Source organism: Thalassophryne amazonica, chromosome 14 (genome assembly GCF_902500255.1).
Source record: "Thalassophryne amazonica chromosome 14, fThaAma1.1, whole genome shotgun sequence".
Classification (NCBI taxonomy): Eukaryota; Metazoa; Chordata; class Actinopteri; order Batrachoidiformes; family Batrachoididae; genus Thalassophryne; species Thalassophryne amazonica.
The window spans coordinates 30,875,055-30,900,136 of record NC_047116.1 but is presented as its reverse complement, the minus strand read 5'-3'; the positions used below and the strand labels follow the sequence as shown (position 1 = coordinate 30,900,136).

General features: G+C 39.6%; 1 protein-coding gene across 1 annotated transcript in view; it reads left to right on the top strand.

Moving 5' to 3' along the window:
• Positions 1-3,426: 3,426 nt before the first annotated feature.
• The window catches only part of xirp2b (xin actin binding repeat containing 2b), a 76,276-nt gene continuing 54,620 nt past the window's right edge, over positions 3,427-25,082 (top strand). The window contains exon 1 of the mRNA XM_034187076.1: positions 3,427-3,680. The gene's annotated coding sequence lies outside the window, so the exon portion shown is untranslated. The remainder of the gene's footprint in view (positions 3,681-25,082) is intronic.

Genomic DNA, 25,082 nt, shown 5'->3' with positions numbered 1-25,082 from the left:
AAATATTAATTTAAAATAATAGTAATAAAAACTAAGAAATCGCATGTACATAAGTATTCACAGCTTTTGCCACAAAGCTCAAAACTGAGCTCAGGTGCATCGTTCTTGTAAGTAAAATATTTCAGGTCCGGTGTTTTCAAGAGAATTATAATTTTGTGTTTAATTGATGCATCATATGATAATGACTTAAGCACAGCTCTTCCTAAACTGGTTTATGGATTTCCATGAAACATCACACAATGGGAGCACAAGATATGAAAATGTTATGAAGGAAAATAGTTTAAGTTTGAGATCTACAAGAGAAAATATTTTTTTTTTTTTCTAAAATATACAACACATTTGTCAATTACATATATACATGTTATAAATGTATATATTTACATGTACAGACCTGTTGGGGCACTTCATTTCAGATGTCAACCAGCTTGTTCATTCAGGTATATCATCACAAATTATTTACTACAGCTGATATATACAGTGGCCTCCAAAAGTATTGGAACACCTGTTATTTCACATATTTTAATTTGTTTCTGAGATTTCAATACAAAAAATAAAAATTTCTAAAACTATGTTCCTTAAACTCAAACTGAAATTTCTTTCACCAAAACATCCAAACTAGGCTTGCATTTCAGATATATCTTCTGGCAAATTGTAGTTGAACTTTCAGGTCTTCTTTTAAAGAAAATCTTCCTCTATATCACTTCATCATGAAGCTGTATAACTGGGGATACAAAATGCACTGTGTACAATTTCTCCAATAACAGCTACAGAAGCCTGTAACTTTTTCTGGGTTGTCTGGGTGTCTTGGTGGCTTTCCTCACTTGTCTCCTTCTTGCACAGTCACTCAGTTTTTGAGAACTGTCTACTACATACAGATTTGCCACAGAGTGCCATCCTATTTGTATTTCTTCATAATTGATGTAAATAAAGTCCAAGACATATTCAGTGACTTTGGAATGTTCATGTATCCTTTTCCTGACTTGGATGAAGAAAACGTTCAGTAAAACTCATTATTTACAGGTATTGTACCAAAGGGGCCCATTACTTATGCAACCCATCCTCTTGGCTTTTATAGTTTTAATTAATTGATATCAAGTTGTAGAGATTTGCTTTCAGTTTGAGTTTAAGGATAACCATTTTAGAAATGTTTATTTTTTGTATTTGAAATGGCATAAACAAATTAAAATGTGTGAAATACCAAGTGTTCCAATACTTTTGGAGGGCACTGGCATATATAATACATGTAAACAACTAGTTTATTGTTTAAATTGTAAAAAAAATATCCCTCTTTAGTAAGGAAAGTGCATGGCATTGTGCACTCTCCATGTAACCTGGCCTATTGTGAATTATGCATCCCTCTCAAGTTAACTGTGGATATCTGGTATCCATCAGTCAACGCTGCACACTGGACAGATGTATTGAAAACAGTTTTCTTATATTATTTCTCTGCTAGAGCGAGGTCAACTATGAGTACCTTTAGGAATTTGAAGTGTTTCAGCAGCAAAGGGTATATTATGATAGCAAGAAGCCTCAGTAAAATAAATAAATAAATATAAACTATAATGACTCAACAACAGAGTAATAGCTGACATTGCACAGTCAAGTCTACATTGAGCCAGTCTACACACAGGTATTGTGAATGCAGTACAGAACACGGGGAAAATCTCCCTACAACACTGTTCAATGCTTGCATTGGCTGGGTGTTTGCTGGAGTTGTGCAAACAATCAGTTTAGGTGCTGTTGTTGGAGAGAGAAGGTTTACTGACCTTGACTTTGTGAATGATGCTACAGTCTTTGCAGAATCACTGGATGCCCTAATTGCACCACTTGAGATCCTGTGCAATCAGTCAAAGTGTTTGGGTTTGTCATTGGCCTGGTTCAAGAGAAAGATCCAGCTTTTCATTGATTTTCTGGACTTGACCATCAGACGTGTATCTGTATGACATAAAAGTACTGAGAGACATTCATTTGTCTCGACAGTGACATTCATGTCTCCAGGTTCTCTACCTTTGAGATTGAGAGATGTCCATGTAGAGCTTATGGAGTCGAGAGGTCTCTGGATGGAGCTGTCTGTCGACGCCGATATCATTGCTGGTCCAAGGTCTTTATGGTCCAAGTCTATATGGTTCTGCTGCTTCCTGTCTTACTGTATGGTTGTGAGACATGGATGCTAACAAGTGACCTAAGGCAATGACTGGATGTCTTTGATCTCTTCATAGTATCCTGGGGTACTACTAGAATGTGTCCAACAAGCAGTTATGCAGATGAGGAGTTTGACTTGCATTGCAATGGAACGTGAGTTATGTCAGCTTCGTCATGTGGTGTATTTCTCTGGACCCCAGCAGCTGGAGAAGACCAATGGGACACCTACATTTCACCTGGCTCTAGCAGATCGAAGGTAGAGATAGACCGGCTGTCTACCTGGATGGTTGTCATCCAGGACCCAAGCTAGTTAAGCTAAAAGAAGAGGACACCCTCAACGAAAGTTCCAAAAGACTACTGAGTCAGGTGCAGCTTCAACCAGAGATGGGAGTTGTATTTGTATTGGCGACCCTCCTGTCCTGTGCACCAACAGCATTTCTTGTGAATTGTTCTGTAATTTATGTTTGTAGCATGGCCCAAGCAGAGGGTCACCCCTTTGAGTCTGGTCTGCTTGAGGTTTCTTCCTCAGAGGGAGTTTTTTCTTACTACTGTTGCTCTGGGTGTTAGTAAGGTTAGACCTTACTTGTGTGAAGCACCTTGAGGCAACTCTGTTGTGATTTGGCACTATATAAATGAAAATAAATTGAAAAAATAAATAAATTGAATTGAAAGCTAGTTCCATAGTGGATGCACCATCCCGTGGCTCTCAGACTTGGCTTACCTTATCCTGATGAACTGTTTGGAGATATGCCTATGGTTATCATTAAACTCTAATATGAAGCCATACTGTATATCATCTTGATATTTGTCACATCATCTTTGGCCTTAGATGACCTTGAGAGGTCAAACACTTTGTAATTGTTTAACTCAAACAGTTTGGAGCCAATATTAAACAGGTTCTGTGTTGTGTCAAGAATAGAGAGGTTCAATTTTGGGCAGAACTGGTCAAACGTCAAAGCCAAAGAGAACAATTTGTTGTGGTATCACTAAATCTCAAAAAAAAAGAATTTCCATGAACTGATGAACTCAAACATGTAAGGTGTGCTTTGTTGCACTCTCTGATTGTGTCTTATTTTCCACTTGTATTTTACATCCCCTTTGTACTTTTGAAAACTTTTCAGTCTACTTTGATCTACTTGAAGTTGTCAGTATGTATTGGGAAATGGTTTACGGTGTAACTCAGTGTGTCTCTCTTCGGGGAACTGCGCAGGCCTTTTGTGCACAGCCTGTCAGTTGTCTGCCTCTATAGAACCACTGATAGGAGCCTGCACTCTGCAAAGAAAGTGGAGCCCACTGGAGTGTAGTGAACCGTGTCTACTGCCTCCTGTAGTCAGTGTACCTGGTGATACGATTGCACGACACTGGAAATTCAATCAAGAGATGGGTCAGAGTGAGTAGAAACTGCTCTCGGGTCCCTGGCCAGTTTGACTACTAATCAGCCAGTTAATCTACAGAGGAACTTTAAATACATTTGGATGAAAGAGCACTCTGTGTTGGAAAGTGGTTTGGATTGAAGCTTGTCTTCGGTTTGACTGATTGTGAGTATAATGGTGCTTAAATTTTAAGACTTTCTGTGTGATTGTGAATTCTGTTATGGCTGATGGTAATGACAAATGTGTCCCTCCACAGAGATAGCATCTGTGCTTTATTATTTTAAAAGAAAGAACAAACAAAAAAGGAACTTGATGGAAACATTGGTCATTACAAAAGTAACAAGTCATTACATTTTGTTTCTGACCCACATGCAGATCAAATATTTAATTATAACTTTCTTTAGGCTTCAGAGGAAAATGCTCTTTGTCTGTAGCTCAAAAAAAAAAAAAAAAAAAAAAAAATCTAATGTACATTTGTGATTAATAAATAAATGAATAGATGGATGGGTGTTTTGCAGTTGCCGCTGTGCCATATGAACCAAAAGCCTTCATCACCATGGCTACTGATCGACACTGCTGGATGAATTGCATAAATTACGTGTTGTTTCAGTGTATTCTATGCATGCTCTAAAAAGGCACTGTGCCCTTTGTTAATGAAGCATGTATAATCTCTGTTAATGGTGAGGACCTTTAATTTTGCACATTAATCTAAAGTATTTTCTTATTTTATCTGAGTACACTGTGATAAAGCACTGAAAGAAAATATATGCAAGACCTGTTGCTCAGTGAATACTCAAGCACAGCCATGCACTTCCACAGGAATAGTGGAATATAGTAACAGTTTTACAGAGTTTAATTGTCTGCATCTATCCCTCTAATTGCTTAGTGCATATCATGCTAAACCCTTCATATGAATGTACCAACAAAAGCGGAGTGGATAGAGTGTTTGGTGTGCAAAGAGATGGAAAGTCAGAATTTCATGACTAATTGGTGTATCATTAAATCCAACTAAAAACACAGAGAAGCCGTCACAGAGACACGCAGAACTAGACTGGGGCCTCCCTAAATGGTGACAAAACAATGGACACCAATGGAAACCAGTCACCCAACAACAAAGCAGGACCTAAATTTATCATGAATTCATAAATAAATAGCACTTATGAAAAAACATTTGATAGAAAGTATATTTTCTTCCCTTTAATTGGCAATTTAGGGACAGAATGCCTTGGACAGCTTTGAGCTGGAGTCACTAACCAGTGCTATATCCAGTATAAGCTTAACTGCATTCAGTGAGTTACAATCTTACAATGCTTAAATCTCTGTCCATGCATGCAAAACTTTGTAAATCTATGCATCAACCAGATTAGAAATGAATAAAGAGGTAGCAATGTTTGCAGATGACATTGTGACCTGTAGTCAAAGTAGAGAGCAGGTTTAGATTAGACTGGAGAGGTGGAGCTATGCTGTGGAGAAAAGGGGAATGAAAGTCAGTAGGAGCAAAACTGAGTGCATGTGTATGAATAAGAGGGAGCCTGGTGGAATAGTGTGGTTGCAAGGAGTACAGGTGGTGAAGGTAGAAGAGTTGAAATACTTTGGGTCAACTGTGGAGAGTGAGGTAGAGAGGCAAAGAAGAGAGTGCAGGCAGGTGGAGTGGGTGGAGAAAGGTGGCAGGAGTGATTTGTAACAGAAGGTTATCAGAAGAATATGTGGAAGAGTGACAGGAAAAGTTTAGACAGCAGTGAAACCACCAATGTTGTACAGCTTAGAGACGCTAACACTAAAAAAAGACAGGAGGCAGAGTTGGAGGTGCAGAGCTGAAGATGCTGCGATTTTCTTTGGGAGTGACGACGATGGACAGGACTGGGACTGAACATATGGGAGGGACATCGCAGGCCGGATGGTTTGGAAACAAAGTCAGAGAGGCGAGATTGGGATGGTTTGTACATGTGCAGAGGAGGAGCCCAGGTTATATAGGGAGGAGGATACTGAGGATGGAGCCACCAGGCAGGAAGAGAAAAGGAAGGCCAAAGAGGATGTGCTGATCGAGGACATGCAGGTGGCTGGCATGACAGAGGAAGATGTAGAGGATAAGGTGAGATGGAAACAGTTGATCTGCTGTGGTGACCCAGTGGAAGTAGCCGAAAGAGGAAGAGGAAAGTATTGAATATCCTGACAATGTGAAATATTCAACAACAACAAAGGAACTCATTGTTTCTGCTTTGCAGTGTGCTGCTGGGATTACATTTGTCATTACATGCCGTGCGCTATCATCTTGATCACCAGTGCTCCTGGTCATGCTGGTGCACAACCCATTTTGCCTGATCCCACACCCTGCTGTCAATGTCGATGTCTACATTGCATATTCTGAACCTCAACCACAGACCTACCGCCACGTCCCAGCTAATCCGGACCACAGGTCTTCACAGACAGAGAAAAAAGCACTTTCTGTCTGTCGCCTTGCAGAGCAGACGTGTGTTTCTGGTATGCCACAAATATCTCTTGAAGCTGTAAGTGATTAAGCAGACAGAGCAAGAAATAACGACGCTGTTATGGTCAAACATTGATAAAAACCACAGTAACTGTAGTAGCTACATTGGACCACTAGATGGCGAGAAGGCATTGAAATGTTCGCTGGCCTTCGGAAATCTCCAGATAAAATAAAATTGTACTATAAACACTGTAATAGAAATAAAACAAAAACTGCAAAAAAGATGAAACAATAACTCCAGACAGAAGTAGTCAGTTAAAGTATCCATAAAGCAGAATGTCATTTCTTCAAGGTGCTGCACAAAAACATAAACACCCACATACATACCCAAATACATTCAATTAAAAAAAAAAAAAGTAAAAACATAAACTAAATTAAATATTAAAATGGACTGCATTTTCAGATTGCTTTTTTCCATCTGATGCTGCCACCCATTATGCTCATCTACACACCATGAGCAATTCAACATCTTCAGATACTTAAGTGTGTTCCATGTCTGACTGAGAATTGAACCCATGATCCTCTGGTCACAAACCCACCTCCCTAACAGTCACTAACATTCATTCAGGTTGCAAATCCGTCATGAGCTAAAACGGTTGCCCCAGTGATATGTTACTACTTGAATAGTAACTCGCATCTCCATATTCAAAGTCTACATGTCTGTATCCCTGCTGTTTCCATGCCACAGTTGCTACCTCTGTATGCGCTCACATCTGTCCGTCTGTCTGTCTGTCTGTCTGTTGCCTGTTGATCCAGCCCTGGTCCTGCACTTTAAATAAATCTACATTACACGGAAAAATCATGTCTTCCTTATAGAATGACAGAATAAACTGGCCAAGAGGAACACATGAGGTCATTATATTAGTCAGATGCATCTGTGGACAGTTACATTTTCAGTGTGATTCAGTTTGATTCTGTTTGTTTTTCTGTTTCATTCCTGAAAAAAAATGTAGTTTCTGCATGGACACTAGTTGAAATACATCCTTAGTTGTTCGTCCTGTTTCTTTAATTTGATTATCGTGACTATTTATTTGGTCAGTGGATGTCCAGCTGTTGGATCTATGATCCGGAGCAATATTTGGTCACTTTAGCCATTTCCATCGATCCCACCAACAACCTTGACTGACAATTCAGCTGGAGTCCATTTTTAACAACCCACTTCATTGAGAATCTGTCAGTAGCTGCGGCGCCTTAGCTTCAAACTGAACCCCCATTGTTAGCGAGTGGCCCTGCACCCCCCCCCCCCCCCCCCCGCCCCGGTTAGCGAGCGGCTATGGGCTTCCAATGTTAGCAAGCAACCCTGCACCTCCAGTTTTAGTGACCAGCCCTGAACATCCAGTGTTAGCAGGCAGCCCTGGGCCTCCAATGTTAGCAAGCAGCACTGGGCCTAAAATGTTAGCGAGCAGCGCTGCACCCCCATGTTAGCGAGTAGCCCTGCACCCCCATGTTAGTGAGTAGCCCGGCACCCACAAGTTACTGAGTAGCCCTGCACCCCCATGTTAGCGGGTAGCCCTGCACCCCCATGTTAGCGAGTAGCCCTGCACCCCCATGTTAGCAAGTAGCCTGGCACCCACATGTTAGTGAGTAGCCCTGCACCCACATGTTAGCAAGCAGCCCTAGGTCTCCAATGTTAGCGAGCAGCGCTGGGCCTCCCGTGTTAGCAAGCAGCCTTGCACCCCCAGTGTTAGCAAGCAGTCTTGGGCCTCAAATGATAGCGAGCCAGAGCTCTCAAGTTGAGATACACTCAAGGAGTTATTATCCACCAAATTTTGTCTTGCAGGTCATAGCGGTGAAATGCTTGCGAGCGTGACAACATGTTGAGTCTCACACTGAATGCGTGAGACCTGCTTTCAAGCTTGAGTCTCTTGAGACTTGAGAGCTCTGGCGAGCAGTGCTGGGCCTCCCGTGTTAGCGAGCAACCCTGCGGCTCCAGTGTTAGCGAGCAGCCCTGCGCCTCCAGTGCTTGTGAGCAGCTCTGCACCTCCAGTATTAGCAATCAGCCCTGCGCCTCCAGTGTTAGCGAGCAGCCCTGCGCCTCCAGTGTTAGCAATCAGCCCTGCGCCTCCAGTGTTTGTGAGCAGCCCTGCACCTCCAGTATTAGCAATCAGCCCTGCGCCTCCAGTGTTAGTGAGCAACACTGCACCTCCAGTGTTAGTGAGCAGCCCTGCGCCTCCAGTGTTAGCAATCAGCCCTGCGCCTCCAGTGTTAGCAATCAGCCGTGCCCCTCCAGTATTAGCAGTCAGCCCTGCGCCTCCAGTGTTAGCAGTCAGCCTTGCGCCTCCAGTGTTAGCAGTTAGCCCTGTGCCTCCAGTGTTAGCGAGCAGCCCTGCGCCTCCAGTGTTTGTGAGGAGCCCTGCGCCTCCAGTGTTAGCAATGAGCCCTGTGCCTCCAGTGTTAGCAATCAGCCCTGCGCCTCCAGTGTTAGCAGTCAGCCCTGCACCTCCAGTGTTAGCGAGCAGCCTTGCGCCCCCAGTGTTTGTGAGGAGCCCTGCGCCTCCAGTGTTAGCAATGAGACTTGTGCCTCCAGTATTAGCAAGCAGCCCTGTGCCCCCGGTGACACACAGTTAACTCTGTTGCTTGATGATGTCGGATAACATCTGTGCTAATTCCTTATTTTATGTTAGTTATCAAGTGTTTGTCTGTGTTATCTGTTTGTAAGGTTCTGAGACCTGGTTTAAAGTTTAAACATAAGAGTTAAGTTTCACTTCCATCACGCATGTGCAAGTTGAGGGCGCCCCCTGTCTGTGAGAGCCAGTAAAATGTGAGCCTCAACCACACCCACTGTAACACCCACATTGTATAAAAGTGCTGTGCGAGGCATCTTCTTTGTTTTTTGCAAGATGGAGTCTGTCTGTAAAGATCCAGGCCTGATTTTCAACGTGACCTTCAATAAATTCAAAATGAGGAATATATCGATGTGGTTCTTTGTAAGGGGCGGTAAAGAACCGGTACCTCTTCGAGAGACGTCTTGTAAATCACTTCAGAGGTGTTATCTGGTTCCAAAAGCAGCATTTTTAGTTTTAGAAGTCTTTATTTCTCACTAACTTTTACAAAACAAATGAGAAACACATTAGATTTGTATAGAAACACAGCTGTGTCAGAACGTTTTCCACCATCTTGGTCAATTTGTTCAAGTAAACAACCAGCTGACGTTATGCTGCGTATTCACTCAGACTGGCAGTCGCCGCATCGCGTTGTTCAGTATTTGCATAAAATAGACTTCAGGTCTATTTTAGTCCAAACTAGCTGGCGTCTCTTGCTGCTGCAAAATGCCCACTCTGATTGAAAATGAAGGGCAAATTGTTGCTTTGCCTCTGTCGCTTGCTGTTGCTTGTAGCTAATGTGACCACAGCTTTTGCGAGCAGCTCTGTGCCGTCAGTGCTAGTGAGCGGGTTCTGTATCTCCAGTGTTAACAAGGAGCCCTGTGCAAATAACGTTACGGAGCAGCCCTGTCCAGACAGTTAGCGTTGCCCTCATGATGCTAGTGAGCCCTGCTTATTCATTAACTAAGCACAGCTCTGTGTATTATGGGCAAAACTGGAACCCTGCAAAGCATGAGTGGGCTGCCCAGTTCACTTAAAAACCCTACACTCCATGAAAGTGAACAGTCCAACACAAGCATCATCTAAGACTATAAATAGCATGGTTCAGCTGTTGTTCTGCTGGGTCACGCCTGAGCCCCTGGAGACTGGGACACCTTGCCTCACCTTGCTGACTGCCCGGCATTGGTGATCTTTCAAGCTTCTGAGACTAAGATGGTGACGATGCTGCAATTGTTTCTGACAGTATTCTCCCTCTTCTGATCCTGTTCATGTGATGAATGAAGGTCACTATGTTGCACACCTCTTCTGTCTGTCTGTCTACTCCTGATTATGATTTGGATTTGTTGATGATGATGATGCACACTTCCTCTGCCTGTCTGAATCTGATGTGGTGATGATGGTGCATGCCTCTTCGTCCTATTTGTCCATCTGTCAGTTTGACCCTGAATCTGAAGCAATGGTGATACTGTGTGTCTCGTGTTCCTATTCCAAACTAGTCTCACAAATTTTTTTGAGAGTCAAATCTTCATGATTTTTTTTTTTTTTTAATCTTACTATTACTAACCCTCCCCATCCCCCTAAGCCTAACCATAACCATACCCCCCCCCCCAATCACTTTTTATTTCGTGCACCCATCACGGAACGTATTTGAATAAATTTGTGCTCCCGTTACAAAAATTTGGCACTTTTCGTGACAGTATCACGAACCAATAGATTAATGTATATTTCGTGATTCTGAATCACGACATGCCGTGAGATATAGTCATCCTATTCCTGAGGTTGAAATCCTCTTCCAGTAACCCCCACCCCGCCGCCACCAATCCTGCCTGATCAAGCCCCGTTCTTGCACTATAAATAATACATGCACCTGCATGTAAATGTACTTCACCTGAAAAAACCTGTGTTCAGCTTGTATCTGGGTTCACTTACCAGCAAACCTGAAACCTTGAAATCCTGCTTACGTATGCTATAAGACATACAGTACACACTGTTGCCAATATGAATTAAGCTTGACAGTTTACGTAATTGACAAAGGTGTTTTATTTCCATCCAGCATGTCAGTGTTAATGCTTTCAGTGGTGTCTGTTATCTCCATGTTGCTATGTGATGTTATATACAGCAAATTTTTCGGTGTTTAATTTCTAATGTTCAGACCAATAAAGTGTAAAGAGACAAGGTTTGGTGTTACTTTCAAAGGAATTTAAACCATTCTGGTGTCCTGCCTTAATAGTGTTAGCTGTCCTTGAATGATTGAGTAATGATTAAAAAAAAGTTTGAGAGCAAAATGTTATATAGAATGGTGTAGTTGCAGGTAATTGTAGGTTTGAACCTCCAGCGGGACTTTTCTGTGTGGAGTGTGACTGTATTGATCAGGTCGGCATGGAATAATTAAGGTTTCTTTCTCTAGTCTGAAGACATGTAGGTCAGGAAACAAGGAAGACAGCTAATACCAAACTGTTTAAAACTCAGAACATTCATAAGTTTTTTTAAATAACACATATAAACATTATTAGAGTGTTAAAATAATATTAGCGCATTGCCTGTGGGGATTCACGGGCTCTAGATTGGGAAGTGTTTATAAAATAGGTAGGTGACATTTTGCAAGGGTGGTAATAAATTAAGCAATGAGTTGGAATGACGTGTGAGTCCAGAATATTTTTAGAACCTTAGACCTCAACATTTTTTAGAAGAGGGAAAAAAAAAACTTTATTTCCTGTTAATTATGTAATTTTTAATGTTAATTTATTGTCTTAATGTATTTATAAATTATTTAGGTTGTTGTTATATACACACCATTATTGTTACTTCCATTTTGTCATTTGATTTTCAAATGGACCATGATGGAAATAAGTGTTTTCAATTTCTTGTGTCATCCATGTATTTTTAACATATTTACAATTATATGCACTTACACTCACGCTTTTAATATAAAGATGATTTACTGCCCCCTGCTGGAAAGGCACGTTAGTTCAAAATGTAATTAGCAATGATAGCTAATATTTGAAGCTTCTCCAAAACTATTAGTGCTGTCAGTGTTCCGTTTTGGTGCTGTTCATTCTTGACCCAAAATAAATAAGCATGCCAAATGGCAAATGTCAGCTGTGCTGTGTTTGTGCTCTGTTTGTCCCTGATCGAAGCTGCACACACAGCTGCTTTGAATTTGACAAACAAAGACAGTTGCTGAAGACATTAAAACCACTACAAATTTCACTCATGGTACCATCATGAAATTAAAGTCACTCATGGCAAGAGGACTATTATAATGCTCTTTTTTCTGTTTGCCGCAGTCCAACATTAGGGCTGTTCAACTGGTTCAAAGTGCTGCTGCCAGACTTTTGAGTCGAGGCAGAAAGTTTGACCATATTACGCCCATTTTGACATTCACTGGCTTCCTGTCACTGCAAGATCGAATTTTAAGGTTCTGTTATTGGCCCTTAAAATTGTTCATGGACTTACACCTCCCTATCTGGCTGACCTGGTCAAGCCCTATGTACCTGCTCGGGCCCTGCGCTCGCAGGGTGCAGGACTTTTATGTGTTCCCAGAGTGAATAAAAAGTCTGCCAGTCACAGAGCTTTCTCCTACCGTGCCCCAGCTCTGTGGAATGAACTCCCGGCACATATACGGCAGTCAGATAATGTGGAGACTTTTAAATTGAGACTAAAAACCCATTTGTTTTCCTTGTTTTATCATTAGTTTTATTGTGTTATTATGTGTTTTTATTCTTGTGCTCTTCTATGGTTTTGTATTTTTATTGTGTTTTTAATTTTTTTAATTAAAATTTTCTCTGTTTTTGTTATTGTGTTGGCCTTGAGGCAATCTCATCGTGAGTTGGCACTATAGAAATTAATAAGTTCGATTTGATTTTGAATTTGTAAGATCAACATGAGACTTATCTAAACTGAGTAAACCAATTAAGCCACAAAAACACAATAACACCAGCAACACTGTTAAACTTTATGTTAAACTAACATAAAGCACGCAATAACATTTAAAACCTCAAAACCCAGAACTCCCATAGTGCATTGCAGCACAGCATTCATTGTTTATTGGTTAGCTAAAATTGCTAATTTCTCCAAAAATATTTGTCCTATCAATTTCCGTTTTTGCAGCATTCATCCTTGACCCAAAATACATAAGCATACCAAACGGTAAATGTCAGCTCTCCCCAAGTTTTTGTGTGATAGAAGCCAATCACACACACACACACACACACACACACACACACACACACACACACACACACACACACACACACACACACACACACACACACACACACACACACACACACACACACACACACACACACACACACACAGGCCACTTGGCTATTATAATATAGATAAATCCTGTATAGGCCCATTGATGTCTGTGCTTATCCCTAGCCAAGGGTCTCCTTTAAGTTTTTTTTTTTTATTTCAATAATTTAACGTCTGTTAATTGTTGTGTTAGTATTACTAATAGGTGGTGAAAATTGGATATTGACTTCCATCTTTTCAGAGTTCTTGTCAAAATGTTTAATCTTTAATGAATGTGTTATTTGCACAAAGCTCAAAAGATGAAGTCAAATGGCAAAAATTAGTGGGCAAGCAACAATTAAAATTTAATTAAGATTAAACATTTCATGCCCCAAAAATTGTGCAAAACCGAAATGGGTTCAGCTTTACAACCCTTGCAGTTTTACTTTTTGAGCTATCCCGCTGACAGACAAACAAAGAAACACAGGGTTAAACATGATCTCCTTTGGCAGAGGTAATAATGACAAAACAGTTTATTGCAAATGCAGATCCTCTGAGAAGAAAGGCTATTGTTCCATAATCAGTTTTCATATGGGCAAACTTCTGCAGGCACATGGTTAATTATTTGTGCAGCCTTTGTTCTATCGACCCCACAAGCTTGAAATATTGCACACATTGGCACGGAGTGCTTATGCAATGTACTGCTGTCTGCATGACAATTGGCTTTTCTCTTTCAATTGGACATAACAGCATCATTACAAGGACGGTAGTTAATGTGGAAACTGACAATTTAGTCATCAGATTGTGAAAGGACTGGTTAAAGAGCAATGCAGAATCATAAATAAAAACCAATTAATTAGATATTAAGAAATCTGAAGTTTTACATATTGAAGGACTCAATATATTAATCAATAAATCAATCAATCAATCAATCAACATTTATTTATAAAGGCCTTTACAGCAGCCAGACAGTGTCCAAAGTGCTTTACAGTAAAATCTGTGATTCACAAAAGTAAAACAAACATACAATAAAGTTAAAATGGCACATAAAATCAAAACATGTCACAGCACCACTAGGTACTAAAAGCCAGTTTGAATAAATAAGTCTTTAGCTTTGATTTAAAAAGTGCTGGGCCAGGAATAGTCTGGGTTTAGCTACCGTAAAAGCATGATTGCCCCAGAGTTTGTATTTTGACCTCAGAACATCTCAGTAATGCTGTCCAGACACCCAAAATGTCCTACTGTAAGTACGGAGAATTAAAATTTCAGACAGTTACAAAAGCGTAAGGTCATTAATAGTTTTAAAAACAAACTTTAAAATCTTAAAATCAATTCTAAATTTGAACTGGAAGCCAGTGGAGTGAGTAAAGTACAGGTGTAATTTGCTCACGCCTGGAAGTGTTCATTGAAAGATGAGAAGCAGCATTTTGCACAAGTTGGAGGCGTGCAAGAGACGACTGGTTAACACCAGCATAAAGTGCATTACAGTCATCAAGTTTGGAGCTGATGAATGAAAGCATATGGGTGGACACCTCAAGATCACGGCGCAGGGATAAATTCATATCAAAAACAATTTATCATACACATATGCCTTCCTCATACATTGATGACGTTACTTGATAGTGGGTATCAGACCGAGTGCCAGCCTGTGATCATTTCTGCAGCCACCCTGTGCTCTGCACAGCACCTGCAGGTGCAAGATCTGGTTGTCTTCACGGTTGCACGTTGCAGCCAGAGACAGCTGCAACATGTGTAAATAGTTTAAATAGTTGATAAAACATTCTTGCTGCTATTGTTTCTGTATGACAGTGTTGCTTTTCGTCTCACACATGGACGAGTCACATTCAGCTCATCAGATCTTTAGTTATTGATCTGTTCAGCTATAGTCAAAGTTCGTGCAAGACGTCGGACTTGGGAGGTTGGACGAAGTTGGACGATAATGAAATGGAACACTGACGGTACGGGAACTACGCAAACAATGAGGAACTGTCAAGACAGAAAGCAAAGGGGAATACGGACAAATTGAGGTTGTTGTCAGGATTTGTTCACCTTTTTCAACAGTTTTAAAATTCTAACGAATTGCAGGGAGCAAAGCTGGACGATGGTTAAACGATGTCTGTGAAAGTCAACATAAGTCCAGATTTCTTGTTTCTTTTTGGCTTTGGTGTCCTTTGTTAGTGCTGTGTGACCGGGACTTTATTTCTTGTGACTGCTTTGCTTCACATTATTATTATTAGTGGTATTAGTATTATTAATATACCATATATTCCACAAAGAGCTTGTTGCTGTCATGATATTTAAAGCTGTACAGCTCTTCAAATGATCACAATGAAATTTCACAAAACTGACTAAATCTATTTCTTACCAAAATCCAAACATTTACTTTTTTTAACGCTGCCTTTCTTTTCTGATTGGTAGTCGAACCCTTCGTGCAGACAGGGGAACCTCCTATGTGATTTGATGTTGCTACTAAATGTAGGTCATGGCATTTGATTGCTTAACATTTTTCCCCTCAGGGTGAGAAATTCTAAATTGTATACAGACGCCATGAATTTTGATCATATTAGCAATATTATATTATGAATCCCCTATTTAAATGCTATGGGATAAACTAATAATGGTGCCAAAGTGACAAAATGACTCAAATCTTTAAAAGAACAACAACAACAAAAAAAAAAATCCGAGGCTGTACAGCTTTAAGGTAGTTCAAAGTCACTTCAAGTTGTGGCTTTATCAAAGAAATGCACCACATGGTGAAAATGCCATGTTCCCTCACAGTGTAAGTGGTACTCCTCATCTGAATCTCCGAAAGTAGCTACTTATTTAACTCAAAGTGGGACCCAAGGATCCTCCAAAGAGACATAGTATCAAAGACATCCGGTCATCACCTTAGGTCATTGCTTAGCATCCAAGTCTCACAATCATACAGCAAGACAGGAAGCACCAGGACACTAAAAATTTGGATCTTCGTTCTCCTGCAAAGATATCGGCAATGGCAAACACTTCTGTCCAGTAATGATTCCATAAGCTCTTCCCAGGTGTCTCTCATACTCAAAGGCCGAAGTGAGAACCCAGAGACATTAACGCCACTGCAGAGATAAAGGAATCTCTTGACAAGTTCATCACTTTCACTACATACAGATGCACTTCTGATGGCTGAGTCCAGGAAGTTAATGAAAGCATGGATCTTGGCCTTGATCCAAGACCATCACCAATGGAGACACACTGTATAAATTTATAACTTCAAAAGCTATTTTCCTACCTATCATCATTTGATCTGTGGAAAAACCCAGTGTTTTGCCAGTAGACCACTTTTTGTCTAATTTAGATGTGAGAATCTAGAGTTTAAGGATGACCCTTTGTAGAGTACTCAGCATTTATAGCCAAGTGCTTGCTCACAGGGGGTCATTTTGACCGTTGGGGTTTTACATAATTATTGTATGGCCTTGCCTTACAATATAAAGCGCCTTGGGGCAACTGTTTGTTGTGATTTGGCGCTATATAAAAAAAATTGATTGATTGATTGATTAAACTGTCGAAAAATTTGAACGAAGGGCAACGAAAACCTCAATTTGTCCGTGTTTCGTTTTGCTGTCGTTTCTGACTTTTTTTATCGTTTGCTTAGTTTTTGTAACGTTAGTGCTTAGTTTGACTTCATTCGACCAGCTGAATATTTCCATACAGTGCAGAAGCCAGTTTCTGAGCACTGCCGCTGTTGCGTTCATGTACAGAGCAAACTCAGCCTGTTTGCTTGGATTTTTTTTTATCTGGTTGGGGGGTCACCTTCACTGGGCTCAGGCACCTTATATAGGGAAGAATTAATCTTTTGTGTGGATACAATTAATTACTTTGCCACAAGCAACTGCTGAATTTGAAACTACAAAAAAGTTGTGTAATTTTCGATGGTACTTGAACGCAGCAGCAGCTGCTGCATGCGCTTATTATTTTTATTAAATATAACAATATGAGTGTAGGAATGACAATCCAGCCCTTCTGTACATGTGGCAACAGGTAGATAATTCAAAAGATTATATAAGAGCTGTTCTGGAAGGCAGAATTCATGTTGTGGATCAGCTGCAGCTGGTGGAAATAACTGCACATGTGAGTCAATGTGTGTTCACACAGACTGATCAGTTTACTGCTCTGATATATTCATTCATCTTTACACTTATATTTATTCCCTGTTTTGACAGCTTTCTGTTATAAATCAATATATATGGCTTAGTAACGTAATACAGTGATACAGCAGTGACCACAGCACACCAGTTTTTTTTTAATTGGAACAAGTTGGAGCGCACAGCGTGTCGACAGACAGTGTGGATTCTGATGATGAAGGAGATTATCCCTCAGAGATGCTGACACACACTGCTCCTGCTGTGGCTCCAGGTGTGTTTCATTTAAAGCATCGAGATCAACTTTAGCTTTAGTTTTGTTTAGTTCCTCTTTCATCCCTTATGCGCTCTTGCTTTGCAGGCTAAGTGATAAAGCTCTTTCATCCACTTTTTCTCAACGAATTGTGACTTTCTTTTTACTTTTTTCCCTTCATTCAGGAATCGGCGTGTGCCGGGTGACTGGGCCATAAGGTTAGACCTTACTTGTGTGAAGCGCTTTGAGGCAGATGCTTTGTTGTGTTTGGCGCTATATAAATGAAATAAATAAATAAATAAATAAATAAATAAATAAAAAAACTGAATTGATAGAACTGAACAAACAAAAAAAGCTGCAATAGAACTTAAGCTGAAGAGGCACTAGGCACATCGACCTAACCTAGAAAAAATGGGTTCAGAATGCATACACATCTTTAATAACGCCACAAAACAGATACCCACAGCAATGTGCAGCAAATGAACACTTTTCTTTTCAAAAACAGGGTTCTTATTCTTTCAGTCCAGAAATCTGTCCGGGAGGGGTATCCAGTCTCACATGTCCTTGGTCTGAGTGCAAAAATGTGAATAAATGTATTGTCTAATGTTGTGATGGAAACTGATCTGATAATCACCCTGAACGCAGTGGTCACCACTACATACGCCCTCACATTGCCTTTGTGACAATGTGTAACTCATTAATTAATGTAGATCAGTGTTAAGGAGTCAGTCTCTTCAGCTTGTTATAACAGCTCCGTTATGAGAGGAAAAGTCCACGAGTTCAGTTCAAAGCAATATTATTGTATTCCTCCAGACACTCTCAAGGTTGGCTCAGATAAGAAATAACCCAGCCATTGTTTTCCCTCTGGAAGCAAAAATCTTTCACACCGTCAAAGTATGAGATCACTCACATTTTACAGAATACAGCAAGCAGCAATTAATTTTGAAGAGTACAATCATTCAACTGCACATTATTGATCAGCATATTTCAAACATGAATGTAACAAACCATATAAACCATTTGATTATAAACAGAGGCAACAACATTATTTGCAGTACACATCTTGACCTCATGACCTTTGAACATATCATGGAACATCAGGCATTAGTCATGACTTTATTCAAATGGTCAATGCCTGAAAACCTTAAACCAAAACACTTTTACTGATTTGAACATCAACACACCTGTCAGCAGTTCCACATGTTCAATAGAATTCATCATAACACATATTTCAATCATTAATCAAATCGTATAATATTGTATCATTTCAAAACCATCATAAATCAATTGAACATCCATCAAAGCATAGGCATACACATTTTCATTCATTTGACATCATGATAAAACCCTTAAACACATTATGGCACAAGTATACACTCTATTCAACTTCATTCATTCCATACAATACCTAGCTCATTGGAACCGGCATGGTGTACATACTTCTAAACATTTGTTACTTTTTGAAAATAATGAACATAAAACCTTTTTCAGTTTGATAACTTTTAGCATTGTTAGCATGCAAAGCTAATTATGAGTAAAATAGCACATATTTACATTTATTCTTTACACTACCGACACAATTGACAATAGAAATATACAGGAAATTTTGTGAGTCCATGTTGGTGTCCAGGACAGGAGGCCTGCAGAAGAAGACACCCACTCCCACTTCTGGATGGAGCCACACCTCAAACAGAGAGAAAAAAAAAACAGAATCAGGTGGCAGAAAAACAACAAATAAGGTATAATTTGTCAGCATTAAGCAACAAGAGAAACAGAAAAAATACTAAGGTGATCACCGGACACTAGCCCTAAGCTTCACTAACAGACCCAGACTTTAGATAAAGTTGAGGCTGCGACACACTCTGTTTACTAATCAAATAAATTTATAAGGGTAGGAAGCATAGAAACATACTATGCCAGCATGCTCGCCATACGAAATGGAAAAAAGTCTGGACTTGAAAGTCTCTACAGAACCTCACTAATTCTCTGATCCAATTAAAGGAAGTAATTAAAGGACAAATCCAGAAATTATAAATAATTAAATGAATAATCATGTTTGCTTGCTATAGCTTAGGACCCTGAACTACCAGTATGTAAGAAAAAGTAAATCAGCGCTATATAGATAGATAGATAAGATAGATTAAAAACAAACCACATTGGCCAGTTTACCTGAGCAGGGATCCCGAACATCTGTACGCTAATATAGATGTATGTATAGGGAGGTCGCCACAGGGACAAGTGTCTAAGTCGGTGCTATGTAGATATCTGTAAACGGGATCTCAAGGAGAATGGCACTGACACAGATCTAACTAAGATTTAACTAAGGACTGGAGCATGTGGAGGGCAACAGTCAAGGAGGACACCAACTGGGTTGAAATCAAGCATCAAGAAGCCTTCAAGTAAAGAGGATCAGGCAAAAGAAAAGACTGATACATCCGACAGTGACAAACGTCATCTGCGACTTGTGCTGTACAAATGACACTTTGGCTTTTTACTAAAGGTTTTAAAGGATGACAAGTGAAAAAAGAGGAAAGGACACATAGGACAGCTCTATAAGACAAATCTACTGCAAGAATGTTATCTCAGAAAAGAAATACAGTGGGTTTTTTTCCATTTCAAAAACAGTTTTTTCCAATAAAGCAAAGAACCTGCAAAAGTGATGAACACCTTTTAAATTTGAAATATTTATTAAATATTTAATTTGCATGTTAACTTAAATGTTATTTTATTCTTTAATTTTGTTGACAAATAAGAATAGTACTTTGAGTGTTGCTGTTGTTGTAAATACCATGTCCTTGCACTTGATTCATGTTGTTACCTCCGCCAATGAAGTTGGGAGGATGTTATGTTTTCACTCTTGTTTGTTTGTGTGTTTGTTTGTCTGTCTGTTTCTGAACAGCCTGTAGCCCACAATTTTTCATATATTGTTTTGAAATTTGTAGAGGATTCATACCCTGATAGGCAATAACTTGATTCAGTTTTCAAGGTCATAGGGTAAAGGTCGAAGTCCCTATCCTTTAACACTGAAATTCATGTTTGAGAGCGTTATGTAGGATGGTATCCTTTATCGATTGACAATGTTTGATCTGGATCTGATCCGGATTGTGGATTTTGTGAACATTTGAATTTAATATGGTTAAGTCCATTTGGTGTATATTTTACATTATATCTCAATCAAAAGTGCCTCAATCACTCTCATTTGTTACACTGAAGCACAAACTGGCACTCTCACCATCCGCACCGTCCTCCTGCACCGCCTCCAGCGCCACATTGGCCTCTCCGACACTGCCCTTCTCTGGTTCCACGCCTACCTCACTGACAGGACCGAGCACGTGGTCCTGGGGGATGCTAAATCCCGCCCCCACACTGTCACCTGTGGGGTCCCCCAGGGCTCCGTGCTCAGTCCCACCCTCTTCACCATCTACGGGTGATTCTTAGACTACAGGCACTTATTATGTCCTTTGATCATATTGTATGAAAAACAGAAAAAAGGGGAAATTTCACACTTTTATAGTTATCTTTACAATGAAAGTGTGTTAAGAAATTTGTTCTAGTAGTCTATGATGACTTTTTCACCTTTTTTCAGCATCATTATATGCAAATATTGCCATTTTGTGCTTGTCCCACACCCAGACTTTTGATCTTCAATGATAAAAATGAATGGTAAAGAAACGTTTTTTCTAATGTTTTAAAATATCTCTGAATAAAATATCAGTAAAATAATCAAAACATAATTGGGGTATTCAATGTCATACAACTGTTGTGATTTTTTTTTAAACAAAATGTAGTTGTCCCACACTATTGCCGTAATTTCCACCACAACACTGTAATGTCCCTTTAAGCAGTTTGTATGAAAGATTGTTTGGGTAGTTTCTATGGAGATAAACAGTGACATCAGAGCACATGTATATAGCGCCAAATCACAACAAACAGTTGCCCCAAGGCGCTTTATATTGTAAGGCAATGGTGTGGTGGAAATTACATTTACAAGTGCCCGTAGTTAAAGAATCACCCCTGTCTTAAACAGTCTTTCATACAAACTGGTTAGGGACATTACAGTGTTGTGGTGGAAATTACGGCAATAGTGTGGGACAACTACATTTTGTTTAAAAAAATCACAACAATTGTATGACATTGAATACCCCAATTATGTTTTGATTATTTTACTGATATTTTATTTAGAGAGATTTTAAAACATTAGAAAAAACGCTACTTTACCATTCATTTTTATCATTGAAGATCAAAAGTCTGGGTGTGGGACAAGCACAAAACGGCAATATTTGCATTTAATGATGCTGAAAAAAGGTGAAAAAGTCATCATAGACTACTAGAACAAATTTCGTAACACACTTTCATTGTAAAGATAACTATAAAAGTGTGAAATTTCCCCTTTTTTCTGTTTTTCATACAATATGATCAAAGGACATAATAAGTGCCCGTAGTCTAAGAATCACCCAATTACGGGTCAACTGTCCCATGTTTCTCCCTAACATCATACTAATCAAAGCATTATCCACTGATTATTATCCCATTTGGCTTTGTGGAATTACGCACTGCACAAAACGTTATTATTATTATTATTGTTGTTGTTGTCATTATTATTATGTTAATTTATGTAATCATTAATTAATTGCATTCTTCTTATCATTATTACTATACTATTACTTTTAATTAACATTTTCTATTGTTAACATACTCATGAAGAAAAACATCACAAACTATATTTATGCAGAAAGACTTCTATGTAATTACATCCATTCATGGATACAATTTCAAAAAAAAAATATCACCGACAACCTGATGTGAAAAAGAAAAAAAAACTTAAACCTGTGGCTGTTTATAGCTGTAGCTATTCTGTAAAAAGCCATTCTGCATGTTAGCACATCTCATTGAGAAATAGTGAGAGATGCTGCAAAGTGGACGAATCTGTCACCAGATGCACTCTGACCATACTGAACATTTTATTGACAGCAATGTAAGTCAGCACTCGTCGAGTCACCGCACTTCGTCTTTTGTCACTTGAGACAGTTATTTTTAGGATCTTTTTGAGTAGCTTAGATTAGGTGTCAGGCATGACTGTGTCATAGGACGAGCAGCAGCTAAATATATGCGCTGTTGCTGTGAATATAGATTATGCTGTGTGTTTTCCCACATTCACTCAGGGGAGATTTTGAATAATTCACACAGTGTAACTGCTACAGGTGAACTGAGCCACAGAATGGGTGCTGGGTGGGGTGGGGGGGTTGATCCCTTGTGACCCCAGTTCCAGGATTTTGACAGAACTTAATGCATAGATAACACTCTCATCATCTCATTCCTCTTTAACTTCAGCTTGTTGTTGACGCTGAGCCTCACGAGGTGACAGACGAAGTCCTGTGAGGTCCTGTGATTATTTTACAGAAACCCAACACCTTAATTGACGGACAGCGGTCGGTGCAGGCAGTCAGGAGCCGTGTAGCTGTCACACACTCACGTAATATCATAGGAAACACACACACACACACACACGCCTGCCATTCTGTTTTAATAATCTTCCTCTGTCAGCAGGATGACCCAGATTCAAGGGAGGTGTAATATTTATTTGTACAATTAGAGGCAGGATGAGATGTGCAGGAGCAGAAAAATCCCTTTAGAGTCACAGCAATATTGTGCCATTTTAATCATTCTGAAGAGGAATCCTCAAAAGAAATTGTTTGCACGCTATAATTCTGTAGTGCATCACACAGATCTAATTAAGCTGAGAATGAGTTTGTACTGTATACCTTTCTATCTCCAGCTGGCTGTGATCTGATGGTAATCCTCAACACAAAAAGTAATTAACTATTGTTGTTTTTTTTAATTTTATTGAATATTTTGAAGAATTGCTGACAGTTATTTTCAAATGAGTTGACTGAGTAGTTTAATTCTCAGTCCTGTGAGGACCTGCAGTTCCACCCAGGATAGGAGCTGATTTTTAAATGCTTTAAAGGGGACATTATTCATGATTTCACCAAACGGACATATGGCACACGTTGTCTCCGAAACATATTTAAAAGAAAACTCCTGAATTTCACAACCTGGGCTCTAGTTTAAGACATTTTTGGATTAATCCTTTCACTTAAAAATTAGTTTAATGAGTGCAGTAGTGATTTAGAATGCAAACATTAGAGGTGGGCGATACCGGGAATTTTGGTATTGATCTGATACTAAGTAAATACAGGCCCAGTATCGCCGATACCGATACTTTTCATATTTACGCTTCATAGATCCAAAGGATCCAAAACACCTAGGATAAAATTTCGACAAACATTGTACGTGACAACAAAATATTTATCACAATCAACATTTTTGTTTAAAAAATATTACTCAACACAACTTAAAATCTCCTGAAGTAGAGGGCTGACTCGAGGAGAGCCCTGAGTGGGCGGGCCAGGCTGAGCCTATCTGCATGGCTGTTGGCTGGCTCTGCTGAGCCACGTGATGGCGCAACAACAAAAGACCAGAGGGGGGAGGGTGCGCTGCTCCATGTTATGTGACACAGTGCAGCGCTGCTCTTACAGACAGAGAGTAGACTTTGATGAATCTGCGTGCGCAGCAGTCAGTGCATGCAGGAGAGAAAAAAGCTTGAGTATCGCTCTTTTTACATGAGGATCGTTCAATATCAATACCAGCGTTGGTATCGATATTATCACTATTAGGATCGATCCGCCCACCTCTAGCAAACACTGCCATAGGCTAACTGGCTATATAAGGTTATTGGATAAGGCAAGCAAAAACACTCTCAGTAGAATACTTGTTGTCATTGGAAGTGTCCGGTAGCACGTTGAGGTTCCCTGCAGAGGTAAACATAGGTTAGTTTACTTTACTAAATGTAAACAAACTTTTCAAGATGGTGGGTTATTCACTTAGCCGCTTACCTTAGCCTCATCATTCTCCCACGGCTTCACAAAAAGAAATTTTAGTCATAATATATCAGCTAATAACTATTTTCTATTTAGAGCTCTAGTGGTGTAAAGGTGTCCTATGGTGAGAATAAAGCAAAACACCCTCTCTGTTTATTGCTCTCTGAGCTTCTCTGTCTCTTCATTATATAGCCATGAACCATGTTTACAACACAGGTGTAATTAGGGATGGGTATCGAGAACCGGTTCCTTTCGGGTATTGTTAAGAAATGATTCGATCCACCGACATCAATAAGCTTTGTGCTTAACGATTCTGTTATCGGTCCTTCAGAGTGGCCGTTGTTTTGGCGGGTGTTTGTCAGGAAAATCATCATTTCTCTACATTGATTACAGACCCTGCAGTGGGTCCTTAATCAACTTTTCTGCAGCGCGGCTTTGCTTTGAACCTTGAACCAATCGAAGCGTGGTTCGCAGATTGAAGCAATGCTTCGGTCATTACTTCGTTTATTTCTTTCTTTCGCTTAATTTTCCCCCGCTAAAACCCTAAAGAGCATACGTCTGTGAGTATTATTTACCTTTTCTATGTTAAACCGACCTGTTATGGTCTTCTGAAACAGTTGATAGATGTATTTTATAACTTAAAAACGGGAGCGATGCTAACGCGTTAGCATGTCTATGGCATTTTCAGTGTTAAAAGTTAGCATTTAGCAATTGCAGCCGTCATCACGTTCGGGTGCATTTGTTTTCAATACAATACAATTTTAGAGAAAGAGACAAAAAGAACCTGAATAGAAACACAACAGAAAATATATAATGGCAACTAACATAAATAAATTACGGAAGCGTATTGCATTCACTGGATAAAAAAATTTTTGACCACTGATCTCGTAATTACGAGATAAGATCTCGTAATTATCGTAATTACGAGATCTTTTCTCGTACTTACAACATTACGAGAAAAGATCTCATAATTACGAGATCTTTTCTTGTAATTACGAGATCCTGATCAGGTGTCTAAATAGTTTTATGTATACGAGGGCTGTCCATAAAG